We start from the raw sequence: 13,914 nt of genomic DNA, 5'->3' as shown, positions 1-13,914 counted from the left end.
AAAGACTTTAAAAAAAAAGTTTTCATTTATAAGGGGGGAGAAGGGGTTGCACTCAGAGGCTTGCTGTCTGAAAGGGGTCACCAGTACAAAAGTTTGAGAGCCCCGATCTAGACAGAAAACACAAATACCCCTAGTATTGCAGTGTATGCTCTTACAACAAGCCTGTTAGCTCAAAGCACAGTAATCATAGAGTCTCTTACCTTCTATGCAGGTCATGCAATGATTATTTTTTATTTTATATATTTTTTTTCCCAACCAGCATCTACACAGACCAGTTCCCTCCCTAGAAGTAAAGGCCTCCCCCACTGCTCCAAACACTTCCTTTTAAAGGCTTGCATCCTGAATGCAGACCAGCTGTCAGCCACTCCCTCCAGAACATTCCATCAAAGTCAGGTGGGGACTTTCCCTCCAATATAGCTCAGTTCTCCTGTCTACCACATTGCTAGGGCTGGCTCTATACATCCTATCTCAAGAGTGTCATACTTCACTTACCCACCAACAAACTGTTACTTGCTCTGAGCAAGTAGAATTTTGCCAGACTCATTTAAATATTAACTTTCTCTCTTATGGGTCTAATTTATTATGTTCTGGAGCAAATTCTGCCTGTTTATACTTCCCACACAGCCACATTGAGTTCAGGGGGTTGCACAGAGTATGAGGCCTTGGTCCTGAAAGCACACAGGCGCTTAACTTTAAGTAGGTGGGCTGGTGGTGTGATTCTTGCTTATGGCCTCAGAGGACCCGGTTGCAAGCTCTGGCAATAGAACTGAACACTTTAAGGTCAGATGATCTGATAATGGTTTCTTCTGGCCTTCTAATCTATGAAGTTTCCTGTTGACTTTGGATCAGAGCAGACTTTGATTTTCCTTGTGTTCTTGACTATGTCATATATGTGAAATGCTTACCAAAGAAAGACTATTTAAAAAGATGGCAATAATCATAGCGACTGAATTTCTTTCCCTATAGCAGTCCTAGCCAGAATGGAACAAATAAGCGCATGCAAGTGTGAGATCTACTCTTGGGGGCAGGTTCTGTATTTGCATACATATTTGGACTGTGCCCAGCACCTTGTGAGTCGTGGCAGGATATAAATAAAACAACACCAGGATTGCCAACTCCATGTTCAAAAACCATGAGTCAGGCCCCACAAAATCACAAGTCAGGCTTAAAAAATGAGATTTTAAAGAAATAAAATGTGGAGTTCTTTTAATTTGCCTTCTGGCTTTTATGTTGTTATCATTTATCATTTATATTGTGGTAGCATCTAGGAGCCACAGTCATAAACCAGGACCCATTGTGCTAGGGGCTGTACAAATACAGAAAAAAAAAAAGCCCCAAGGACCTTACAAACTCAATTAGAATTCATGTTTTCCAGCTTTTCCCTGCAACCCGGAGAGCTAGAAACTTAGTCTTTGTTTCAAATGTGAGCTGAGATTCTCTATAATTACATGACTCCAGGTGCTGCAGCTTTAAGAGCCTTGCAACACTGTAATAACACAGTGAATGATTTCTGTTCTCTCCCCAGTTTGGTGTGAATGGAAACTGCTCTGGGTTACTTCTCCTGGTCCACTAATCCCCCTTGCGTTCCAAAGATGATCAATAACAGCTTTTGTAATAGAGGTGTAGAGCGAAATAGCCATAACTGCGTATTTCCAGGGGTGTGTATCTTACACCGCATTGCTGCACATTTGGCACAGTTCATGCACTTGCTATTTGACTGTAGCATCACTTCTCACCATTTGCCTGGAAATTTAGCTCTAGCCAAAAAAATTGCATAGATCGGTCAGCAGAAGGAAATATTTTCTCTGCTTCACTGATGAATTGATTAGGATCCTGTCAGCTTCTCCAGTGGTAAAAATGTTACTATTCTTGTAGCTCCAGTTCCACAGTGGGCATATTTTATTTGATATAAAGTTACAGGAAACTTAAGCTAATGCAGGTTTTTTAATGTTAATTGCAAGGAGTTAATAGCAGTAATATGACAACATTAGAATTATACGCATCGGGCCAGATCCTCAGTGTAAATCAGGATAGCTCCATTGCAGGCAGTGAAGCTGCACCGATTTACCCCAGCTGAGGAACTGGCCCATTATGGATTCCAAAGGGAGATGAAATCAGTCTTTTTCCTTGTCCTCCTGCATGCAAACAATTCCAGAGCCCGTCTTTGTCCAACAGTATCAAACAGGCTGCGTCTGATTGCTGCAAGCTGCTGAGTTCATTTTTAATAATCCATATTTCATAATTTGGCAATGATGCTCGTGGGGAGAGAAAATTCTAAGGAGCTCACTCTGGGGAGGAGTTCAGAGTCTCTGATCCTGATTACTGGCACTGTTTTTTTACACATGGCTTTCTAGTTACCTTAGGTACTTGTAGGGTGCGTAGTATTATTATCCTCATTTGCAGATGGGGAATATGGGGGCCAGAGAAGCTATGTGATTTGCCCAAAGTCACACAGGAATTCTGTGGTGGAGCAGGTCTCCGGAGATCCAGACTTACACCTTTGTGTGTTCGATGAACTCAGATATGAAGCATTTCTTATATCAACAGAGAGAAAGCTCAGCGTTTTTTAAATGGGGAAGCTCTTTTCCCTCCCTTTCATTTGGAAACAATTCTTTCCCCCAGGTTCACAGAAAACTCCCCTTTCCTTTGGAGTGACAAAGTCTAATTGTCCATGCCATCTGTTCCTTCTGCCCTGTACGCTGGGGACTCCCTTCCCTTAATCTTGGTGCAGTGACATCCTCCCGCCCACTTTCCCTTTCAAACATCTTCCCCAACCCCACATCATTCGTGAAGTCTGTTATTGTCAGTCACCTCCACTCCCAATGGTCTGTTGGTTGCCATTAAGCAAAAGATCCGCATTCTGTCATAGGTGAGTCCTCCCCCTGGTCCCTTAAGAGTCCATGTGTCTGTGCTGTATTGTGCTTCTGTTGTGATGGCAAACTTCTCAGGGAACAGGCTATGTTTCCACTATCTTCTGTATGGCATGGAGCATTATCAACACATAATACATAATAATATATTGGAAACATGGACCAAGCCTTTGTGGTAGCTGGAAAAATTATGTGGTTTAGTCTTAAGCGGGAAAAAAATCTCACTGTTCTCATTTCGCTTTTCCCTGAAGAACTGCACAGTGGAGAGAACAGAATGTCCAGCAGCATTCAAAATGCTGCTGTGACTCTCATCCAGTGTTTTCTCTCTCATACAAGGACTAGCGGATGATGCTTCCCTTTGTAATGCTAAGAACGTCAGGGCCAAGTTGCATGGTGTGAAGTACAAAGGGTCCTGATGGAATCAAGGAGTCAGTGGGAGACTTGGGTGCGCAAAGCAACAGAGGGGCAAGCTGTGAGTGTGCAGTAACAACTCACCAATGGAAGTTGTGCAATCCCACCCTGACAGCAGAGGATATCTAAGAACTGTCCTCCATTTTTACAACCAAACCATCTTTAAATCACCTTGCGATGAGGGATACTCAGACTGAGGCTCGGGAACCACAGTGGCTCTTTAATGTGTCTCCTGCGGCTCCTTGCAGCACATGCTATTAAAACAGTGTGAGATTAACAAATCAAGATGCTTTTACTATGTTATTAACCAGTTGTAGTTGATAAAATAATACTTGGTCAGTCGTTTTGTTGTGAGAATTATATATATATTACACACACACACACAAACACACTAAATGAAACAATGAATTCCTAGTACTATGGCTCTTTGCATAATGTTGATTGCTAATTTGGTTCCTGAACCACCGAGGTCTGAGTATCACTTCTTTAAATATTCTATTGTATCAGTAGTAACCCACACTGCAAGCAAGCAAGTTAAACTGCTACTTTGTTTACTGTTCCGCTTCCTTCTGGTAATAGATATACATGAATTACGAGGGTCAGATTGTGGCCACCCTGCTCAGGCAGAATGCACCATGAGAATCCCACTGAAGTCAATGGGGCTACTCAAGAACAGTAGAAAGAGTGTTGCCCACATCAATTAGAAGGTGTAAGCATTTTCTTTTCTCCTACTTGCTATGAGAGTGAAAAAATGTTACTGTCTTTTTAAGGTGACTTGGAAAGGGGAAAAATGTGGTGTGTGCCTTTTGCTTGTCTGCTTTTTTGGCTTAAAACTTAGTACCAACAGGAGTGCCAACTGTTCTTTGGCTGGTTTTGTCAGAGGACTTCTAGGATGACTCAGATATGTGGACTCAGAGATTTCTCAGGCCTTAATTGAAGAGAACATTTCTTATAAATGTTTGTGTTAAACAGGGGTTTGCAAAAACAAAGCTTTTTTAATACAGTGACCAAAAATCACTTTTCCATTAATCAGATCTCACTCTTTTGATAACTCAAATGTCCTAAACATACCAGTTCTCCAGCCATCCACAGAGCCTTCCATGATAGTCCAGATCTAAATGTCTCATGTTAAAAAAAGCACAGGAAAACCAACTTTAAAAACCCCCATAACCAAACCTTTCTGGTCTGTATTATAAAGCAGCAAAAAGGGACACAAACCCTTTCCCTCTCCCCCCTCATCCCACCCTTGAAGTTCAGCTTTTATGTATCAGCAGTGACCACCCGGAACCTGGTAAAGGTCACAGAGTCCATTTTATCCCTCAAATGGAAATTGTAATGTGACACTAAGGGACAAATAAACACCCGCAATGTTGCAAGGCTCATCTTTTCACTCAGGCACTTGAAAACAGGGGTGGGAGGGTGTGGAGGGCAAGGATTGTAGTGGTGGGGAATAAGGGGGGTGGGGGATTACTTTAAATTGCAGTTCTTAGGTGCTGCATTCTAAAGTTATATCAAGGAGACTGAAAGCATGTGGAGAAGGCACCCTCCTGACCAGTTTTATAAGTCTAAATAAATAAAACCTGGTATTGAGAATAAAATAAGGGGTTGGGTTTTCATTTAAAAATATGGTGGACACTCTCATGGTAAGCCCTAGAAGAAAATGACAGTCTATTGATTTTGACACTGCCCAAGTCCTATTATCGTTTATTCTTGGGACTTAAATATATTGTATGGAGAACTTTCCCTGGTCAGGAAATTGACTTCTGATGTACACTTCTACCCTGATATAATGCAACCCAATATAACACGAATTCGGATATAACGCGGTAAAGCAGTGCTCCGGGGGTTGGGGGAGGCCTGCGTACTCCATTGGATCAAAGCAAATTCGATATAACACGGTTTCACCTATAACGCAGTAAGATTTTTTGGCTCCCGAGGACAGCGTTATATCAGGGTAGAGGTGTATTGGCTCACTGATTAAAATCGAGCCTTTATCTTTCACAAACAGGGAAATGCTTATGTGATCTTACAACCAATAGGGCCTATGGAGTTTCAGGCAAAGTATCTTGTAAGAAAGAAACGGGAAAAGAAGAATGACACAACACAACGATGAGTTAATTATGTGGTGAAGCATCAAAGAGGAGTAGCAGGAGCAGTGGCAGGGCACAAGAGAGGAGGAAAAAACCCACCAAGGCGGGGTTAGTAATTTAATTCTTTTAGTGAGAGAGGTTGCTCCACTGCAGAATGTTCTGGAGATCCCAGAGCGTCGTGAAGAGTGGGAGTTAGAGAGAAACACAGCACAAAGACACAGAGGTAGGCGCAGTGGAAAGGCAGATTTATTTACTAGTAATACTGTACAGAGAAAAAAAAGAGAGAGAAGCCACAGTTACAGCCTGGCTGTTGCTGGCAGTGTTCTTGGTTTATTTTTTGTTCTCGTTTTTTTTTTTTTTTAAATCTGAAGAAAACATAACAGTCAAAAAAGTACACTTCAGGTTACAAAGTACAGCAGCTATCCCAGCAATTCTAATCCAGTGTTAGCACAACAATTTTTCCCCCAACAAAATGGGATTTTTATTTACATTTGCTCACAAAGAAAGTGGGCAACTAAAGCTTTGGGGGGAAAAAAAAGGCTCATCCACAACCTACATTCACCATAAAAGCTGCATTTTACACAACATTTTCTTGGACCCCGGAAATAATAATGTATTTATATATGGCGTGGGGGTGGGAGGCGGGGAGAAGCAGGAAATGTGGTTTCGTCCTTGTTCTGACCTGGCATTGCTTGTCTGCCCTTAGACACTGGAAAGGAAAAAGCTTTTAAATGGATGTGTGTCCTGCATCTGCCTATAAGCAGTGCCTACATCCTTAATTATAAAGTACAGGACAAAATTAGAGCCCTGATTCAGAAAAGCACTTGAGACTTAAGCAGGAGCTGAACTTTAAACATGTCCTTAAGTCTGTCCCTATTCAGCAGTGAGTTTAAGCATGTGTTTAATTTTAAGCATGTGCTTAAGCCTTAAGCACTCTGCTGAATTGGGCTTTAGATGGTTGCACAGATCTTCTCTGTTGCATAGGTGCCTGACTCTGACAGCAGTGGTAACCATTTAGAATACTGGTGCTTGTTAGAATCAGTGACTGGGTTTGGGAGCAGGGCCTTTCACAAATTGGATCAGTCAGTGATGGATTTTAAGTTTTAGGGTACGTCTTCACTACCTGCCGTATCGGCGGATAGCAATCAATTTATCCGGGATCGATATAGCGCGTCTCGTTAAGACATGATATAGCGATCTCCGAACGCACTCACCATCGACTCCGGAACTCCACCAGAGCGAGCGGTGGTAGCGCAGTCGACGGGGGAGCCGCGACCATCGATCCTGCGCCGTCTGGACCCCAGGTAATTCGATCCAAGATACTTCGATCTTGCGTATCTTGGATCGATCCCCCCTCCCAGTGTAGACCAGCCCTTACTTTTGCTCCTTCCTTTGACTGACAATATCTGCAGAACTTTCCAAGGTACAGTGTGGGGCCAGCTTTTTCTCTCATTTACAGTGGGTGGCATTAATATGTTGACATTCAATACACCAGGGTATTGGTTTGTACCATGCTATTTATGGCATTTTCTATACTAAGAATGGGTAAAAATGGCAAGATTTTAATGGTACCCACTGTACCCTACATGCTTACAACCCCATGGATGTCAATGGGATTGTACATGTGTAGCTGAGGTCAGAACTTAGCCAATGGCATTTAAGGCTTTGTCCACATTAGCACTTTAGTTGGTAAAACTTTTATCAGTCAAGGGTGTGAAAAAACTCCCCCGGACTGACATAAGTTTAATTGACAAAAGCGCCGGTGTGGACAGTGCTATGCTGGTGGGAGACGCTCTCCCACCACCATAGCAACTGCTGCTCATTGCAGGTGGTTTAATATCTCTGGTCGGCATAGAGCGGCTACAGAAGAGACCTTACTGCAGTGGTACAGCTGTGCCTTTGTAAGTTCTGTAGTGTAGACACAGCCTAAGCACTAGGGATGGGCCCACGTCATTCTGTCTTATTCAGGACCTACTTGAACAGCATGGGGATTGAATTTTCAACTCTTAACTTATTAGGTTCTCATTCTGCTTAGAGGAGACTGTGAACAGAGAAGGTGGGCAGGGGGGCGGGAAGAGGAGGAACAACGGAGGAGAGTGACAGACTGAGAGCATGGGGAAAAAAGAGCAGAGATGGTGAGGGGGAATAGTTTAAGGGAAAATTCCCAACTCTCTCTCTCTCAATATTTTATATAATGCTTTTGTGTGTATTTTACAGGCCACCATTGTATGACAGCTTAACTTTCTGAGCTGGGCTCAGGGAGACGAAGGAATTCTTCTAACCTTGATACATAGTACAGACTTCCTGTCAGCTAGAAGAACACGTCTTAGGCCTCGTCTCTACTAGAAAAGTAAACCAGTTCCACTAAATCAATGTAAGAATCAATCTAGTTAAAGCAGTGCAAATACCTGCACAGTTACACCAGTTTAACTCTTGCTCATATCTGTATAGCTTAAGGCCCCAATCCTGCAAAGTGCTTACATTTTACCCCTGTGAGGAATTTTATTGAACTAAAGGGGGCTGCTTGTGTGCTTGAAGTTATGCCTGTGGGTAAGGCTTTAGGCCTTGGGACCTATTGGGTAGCTTTTTAGGATCAGGGCCCAAGTCAGTAATTTACCAGTGCAAATTAAATTGATATGGGAAAAGATTAAATTAGTATTAGTGCATCCAAATTGGGGTTTGCATTGGTTTGGATCGATTTTTAAATCGATTTAGTTAAACTGGTTCACTTTCTCATGTAGACAAGACCTTAAAAAATCTGAATCATCCTTTGAGAAAAATATGGGTTTAAGTAGCAGGAAAAGCAGATTTACAAACAAAACCTTCTTGTGCAAACCCAAGAAAGGGTTTAGAAAAGTCTAAAATCTCACACACCAGGAAGGCTGCCTGTTCCTGCTAGACAGGGCGCCTCGGCGGGAGACTGGCATAACAGTAAGATTGCTGATCTGCAGGCCTTCTTGAAGCAAACGTATATTGGCAAAGGGTTCTCTTCCAGACAAGAACAACAAAAATAGGGAACACAGAGGTAGGCTGGGGTGGGGTGAAAACAGAGTTTATCTGAAAACTTGTGTGTTCAGCATTTTGTCTGTCCTTTTAAATACAAGTGGGATATTTTTAAGATCTCATGCATTCCTCTCAATATATACAAGCTGAATAGTATATCATACGTTTATATTACATGATGAATTTACACTCTTTTCCGTTTAAATGATAATCCATTCATAGTTTAAAGCTTTAGAGCAATCATAGTTCACAACTTTCTGGTTTAAGTACAAAAATTAAAGTCTAACACTATGTCTTTTATTGGGTTCCACTGCCAGTGACCTACCATTGTAACTCAGTGCTAAAAGTTACTACTGACACCAAAATATCTGACACGGCATAGTCTGAGCAACTCCTGAATTTGTCGTTATATAGAGACAGCTGGTCAAAATTTATTGAATTTTGAAAATTCAACATTCAAAAAACAAATGGGAAAAATCAATATTTTTCTGAATTATTTCCCCCCACTTTTTGTGGTCAACATTTTTCAAGTTTTTGACATTTGGTAAATGTCAAATTTAGTAAAATGGGGGGAAAATTGAAAAAAAAATCACAACCTTTTTGCCCTTTTTTCAATCACTTCTCTCTCACTCTTTAATAACAGGGAGTTATTAGCTGCTATGAGGGCTCACTAGACACAAGATATGAGGTTGTAAAACATCTCTTTAATCTAGTGGTTGAAGACCTGGGATCAAATTTGTCTATGGTATAAATTTATTGACTTGATTGGGTTTATAACAGTCCCATAATGTTTACTAGATTCTACCCAACATTTCTCTTAAAAAAGAATTGGTGACCTTGCTTTCAGATCTAAGAGTGAGGTTTGCTCTACAAAAGATCCCAAGAAGTTGGGCATTATCATGAAAAAAGTTCCAAGTGACTCAGTATCCTGGGTATGACTATATTCTGAAATTCAATCCCCATTCAGGATCTGTATTTCCTTATAAAAATACGATTCCTTAAAAAAATACACAAATGTAAAATACTACATTTTCTATTATATTGTCTCTTATTTTCAGAATATGCAACTTGAAGGTTAGACTAAATGAAGAGGTAATGCACAGCTAATTAAGAACCCTTCATTTTGCAAGCACCTTTGTATGCCATCATTATGCTCCCACTAAGTCACTTGCTCACAGTTTATTTTTCTTTTCAGTATTGAGATAACTGCTGAGCCATTGGTTAACTTGAATAGAACGGGGAGAAACTGTCAGAAGAGTCTTCAGTAAAGTTCCAGAGGGGTGTTAATTCAACATTACAAGGGCAATGGCAGCAATGTCATATAGTGGTACTGAATCAGGACCTGATCCTACGAGATGGCGAGCGACAGTTTTTGTCAATGGGAGTCGTAGCACTCAACACATCTCAGGATCACACCGTTAATGGGTCGTACTGCAATGCATAAAACTGGAGTGAGCACACAAATAATGCCCAAACTACACCCTGTGTTAGCCTTTTAGGCCCTGATCCTGAAAACACTTACGCACGTAAGTAATTTTACTACTGCAAGGAGTTCCATTGATTAAAAGGGGACTCCTCACAGAAAAGCATGCCTATGTGTTTTCAGGATTGGGGCCTTATATTGCACCTCTATGGACTGGACTCCAGTCGCTTAATTGAGAAGAGCTTGTATACTCTAATAGGGCTATGGGGATTGAAAGATAATGTTGTGTTTTATACAGCTTTGGAATACAGCCTGCAATGTTGGGAAAAAACTGAAAAGAAGAAGAAAAATGAAAGAGTGCTAAGGCAAACTGTCAAATGGCACATCATGCCTCTTTTGTCATTCATTTAGATAACATCACAAAGGCAGACCAGAAGAGTTCTGTAAACATAGAGCATACAGTACATCAGCCACAGGAAATAAAAAAAGAAAACAACCCTGTAATTCTTTCCTTTCTGTAGTGATGTCCTTATAATTAAAAGGAATTGCCTGGCCACTAAGAATAACGTGTTTCATGATTTTGTATGTTTTTTCTTCATTGTTAAAAAAAGTTGCAGTGATTTGCCAGACAATAGTCCCTCGATGAAAACTAGGCATGACATGCAAAGTAAATCTGTAGAAATTTAGAAAATATAAAATATAAAAGAGTTCCGCAGGCTATTTTTTTGTTTGTTTGTTTTGTCTTTTTTCTCAGTCTAGGAAAAGATACACTGAAAAGTTAGTATGTTTTTTGTTTTTCTTACAAAAGTTAAGGCAAACAGTTTATTGTGGCAAAATGTTGTCACAGAACCATTTCCAACTCTGTTTGTTTGTTTGTAAATATCTTTTCATGCTGAAATTGCAAATGAACACAAGCTTCTTAAGTTAACCAGAGACAGGGAGCTTGTTTAAAACAAAACCGAAAACTCCCATCATGATCCTTATGAAGTCTCAATATGAAATATATCTCTGCTTCTTTCAGAAAGTGGACCCTTTGCTTTGTGTCTGATTGCGCATATATTTCCGCAGGCTATAGAATATTTAGGGGTGGGGGGAAATAAACCTAGTCTGAAGCTCAAAGAAGCCATGGAAACCCTATTTACATTCATTAGCCTACGTTAACGTGTTGCACTTCTCGATATAGGCTGCAGTTTAATGAAAAGAGGTTAAAATGAAAAAATCTAACATCCAGATGATGCTGTGAGATTTGCTAAATAAGACAATGCAAAGAACTAAAAATATTAGGGCCAGCTGGGGTAAATCAGTATAGTTGAAGATTTGGCTCTATGAGTTTAGAGGGAACATTTTTTTCTCTCTCTCTTTTTTTTTTTTCTCTTTTTCCTTATTCCCCTCAGACAGGGGACCAGTTTTGGTCAAGAAGTAAAAGACCTTTCTAAGTTATCTATTAAAAAGCCATGGCTTTTCTACTTTAACATTGGCCCATTAACCACGATGTCCACACGAATGAATGCAACACAACTGGTCTTTAGGGGCATTAAATATTAGTTTGCAATAACTGAACAATAGCTTTTTGGCAGTATGAGAAATAAAAGTCTAAGGCTTGTGCTCTACTTCTAACCAATAAAGACTCACTTCTCTCTTTCTTATATACCTGTAGCTCCCACTGACTATGTGATTATAAAAATGCACTAGTCCTGGGGTACATGCATGCCCCAATGTGTCTGGACTTTCAAGGGAATCACTTCCCAGGTAATGGGCACAGGAGGATCATGTGATGAGGGAGCCTGTGACCTGCAGGGAGGTATAAGGACAGCCTATATGAGTTCCGAGTGAGACTTGAGAGTGATTAGCACCTCTGAAAAATGAGGCTGTAAGGTTTCCAGGACGGAAAAGTTAGCCACCAGTCATGCTGATGTAATCACGGGATCACCACAACTTTTTTTGCTGATAAAAATGACCTGTTAATCATGCAAGTTTGATGGAGATCTAGAGTAATACTTTGCAGAATTCCAACATTTCAATTAGGTTGTGATCCATATGCTCACTGAGGTTAACGGGCATCCAATGAACTTTACATCAGGCCTGTGGTATATTCCCAATACCAGCAGTGAATAGGTCAGCTAGTATGATTGCAGCAGGAGCCATCTGTATGTGGCTATCATTTGCTAATCTCCACTTGCCTTTCACTAAGGGCCAATGGATAGCGGTGAAAGGTTAAGTAAGAGGTTTGCTATTCATGGCTAACTGGAATAGCATAAGTCCCTTTTCTTCTTTTCTTTTTCCCTTTTGTTTTTGTATGTCTCATATAATAGCTACCACAAACAAATGTTTCTTACTGGCACAGAAAGAAAAGAGTTCAGAGCAAGAACTGTTTAATCAGATGTTTAGAATGAATAGTTAATGCAGTAAAAACGCCATCCAAGAAAGAGTAGAAATATCATAGAAGCCACTTCAGCCTGGAAAGAGGGGTGTTTTTTTTGGGGGGGGGGGTCGTTTTTTCTTTTTTCCCCTTCTTTTTTTGTGGGGGGAAATCTGGTAATTTCAAAGATACTTTGACATAATCACCATGATTGAAAATATTTAACCACCAAAAATTATAGGTGCTGCTTTTTCTCTCGCTTGTACTGGGGTAAATCAGGAGTAGCTCCCCTGAAGTCAATGGAGTTACACTGGTGTAAAACCAGTGCACGTTAGTTCAGAATCAGGGCCATAGTTTTGCCATGAAAAAGTTGACTTCTTTTCCACTGTAGATAGTAGAATTTAAAAGCCAAGGTTTTTAGAACCAATTAGTGATTTTGGATGCTTCAGTGTTTTCGATTCTCTCTTTGAGATGCTTGAGAAGGATCTGAATTTTCAGAGGGCAGGTGAACAGTTTTTGAAAATCAAGCTGCTTTAAGGGGCCTCAAATAGAGCACCCACCACTCCGCCCCCCCAAAAGTGAGGCATCCAAAATCGCTAGACACTTTTGGAAATCTTGGCCTAATCAACATAATCCTTCCTTCTGAAATATCGACTCAAGTAAAGCTCCAATGTGTTTCCATGGGAACCTCACTTGAGTAAAGACGGTAGGATCAGGTCCTAGGTCTGTACGTGTATAGGTTTACTTTGATTACACGTATCAAGAAATGCTTCTTTGAAAGAAAGTACAAAGTGAGAACCCGTACTTTCTCCCATTGAGGTCAATGGGTGCTTTTCCACTGACTTCACTGGGAGCAAGATCAGACAGTAAAATGATTCATGTTCGAAGGAAACAGAAAAATAGTATCTCTCATATGCCGGTATTCAGCAGAAAAATCTCATAAATAAACATAGGCAGAGTTACTGAAAGGCAAGTAATTAAATCAGTAACTACATTTCACTTGTGGTGACAGCTGGATGTTTTTGATGTCAAGGTAATTTCCACTGTAATTTAAGGAGATAAAGAAGATGCACAATACTGTAATCTGGAAGATTTATATAAGGCAAAATCATCATTTGTGATTTGTTAGAAAGAATAATTAAGGTCCACTTTTGGTTTTACCAATAAGCAGAAATAGCCTATGGCATTTTTTTGACGCCACAAAATGAACTCCAAAGTTAATGTACAACAAAATTATGCAAACATTTTGAGAAGGGTGTATCTGAGTTTTAGCAAATTAAAATGATAAAATGATCTATGCTCCCTCCACCCCACAAAATCTATAAAATAATGTTAAAATATGATTTTTTTAAGGCTCTCATACCTAGCTACTGTGAAATTCAGACTCCCACAAAACATTGGGAATCCGATCAATCCTGCCAGATATATAAAGTAAAATATAAAAAGTGTTTTCTTTATATATATATTTATATAAAATCAAGTAAATATGAAAGCGTTTGTTCACTTTCCCATTTCTCTCTCACTCTAAAAACTAAAAAACAAACAGTATGTTTGGTGGGAAAATAATATTCGTGTGTGCATCTTCCTGAAGAACTAGAAATCAAAGCAACCCATCTGCAAGGCAATGGAGGCATTCACTTCCAGTTCACAGTATTGCAGTTAGAAGTACAGTGAGGTCTAAGGAAGTGATGGAGCAGGTGCTGCTCAGAACAGGGAAGGAAGAAGTGGTCACATGATAATACAGCATTGACATCGCTT

General features: G+C 40.3%; 1 protein-coding gene across 4 annotated transcripts in view; it reads right to left on the bottom strand.

The window, feature by feature from the left end:
- The window catches only part of PALM2AKAP2 (PALM2 and AKAP2 fusion), a 391,958-nt gene that overhangs the window by 210,299 nt on the left and 167,745 nt on the right, over positions 1-13,914 (bottom strand). The window lies entirely within an intron of this gene.

Source organism: Malaclemys terrapin, chromosome 6, assembly GCF_027887155.1.
Source record: "Malaclemys terrapin pileata isolate rMalTer1 chromosome 6, rMalTer1.hap1, whole genome shotgun sequence".
NCBI classification, from domain to species: domain Eukaryota; kingdom Metazoa; phylum Chordata; order Testudines; family Emydidae; genus Malaclemys; species Malaclemys terrapin.
Note: the sequence above shows the minus strand (reverse complement) of the source record. Positions and strands in the feature narration are given on the sequence as shown.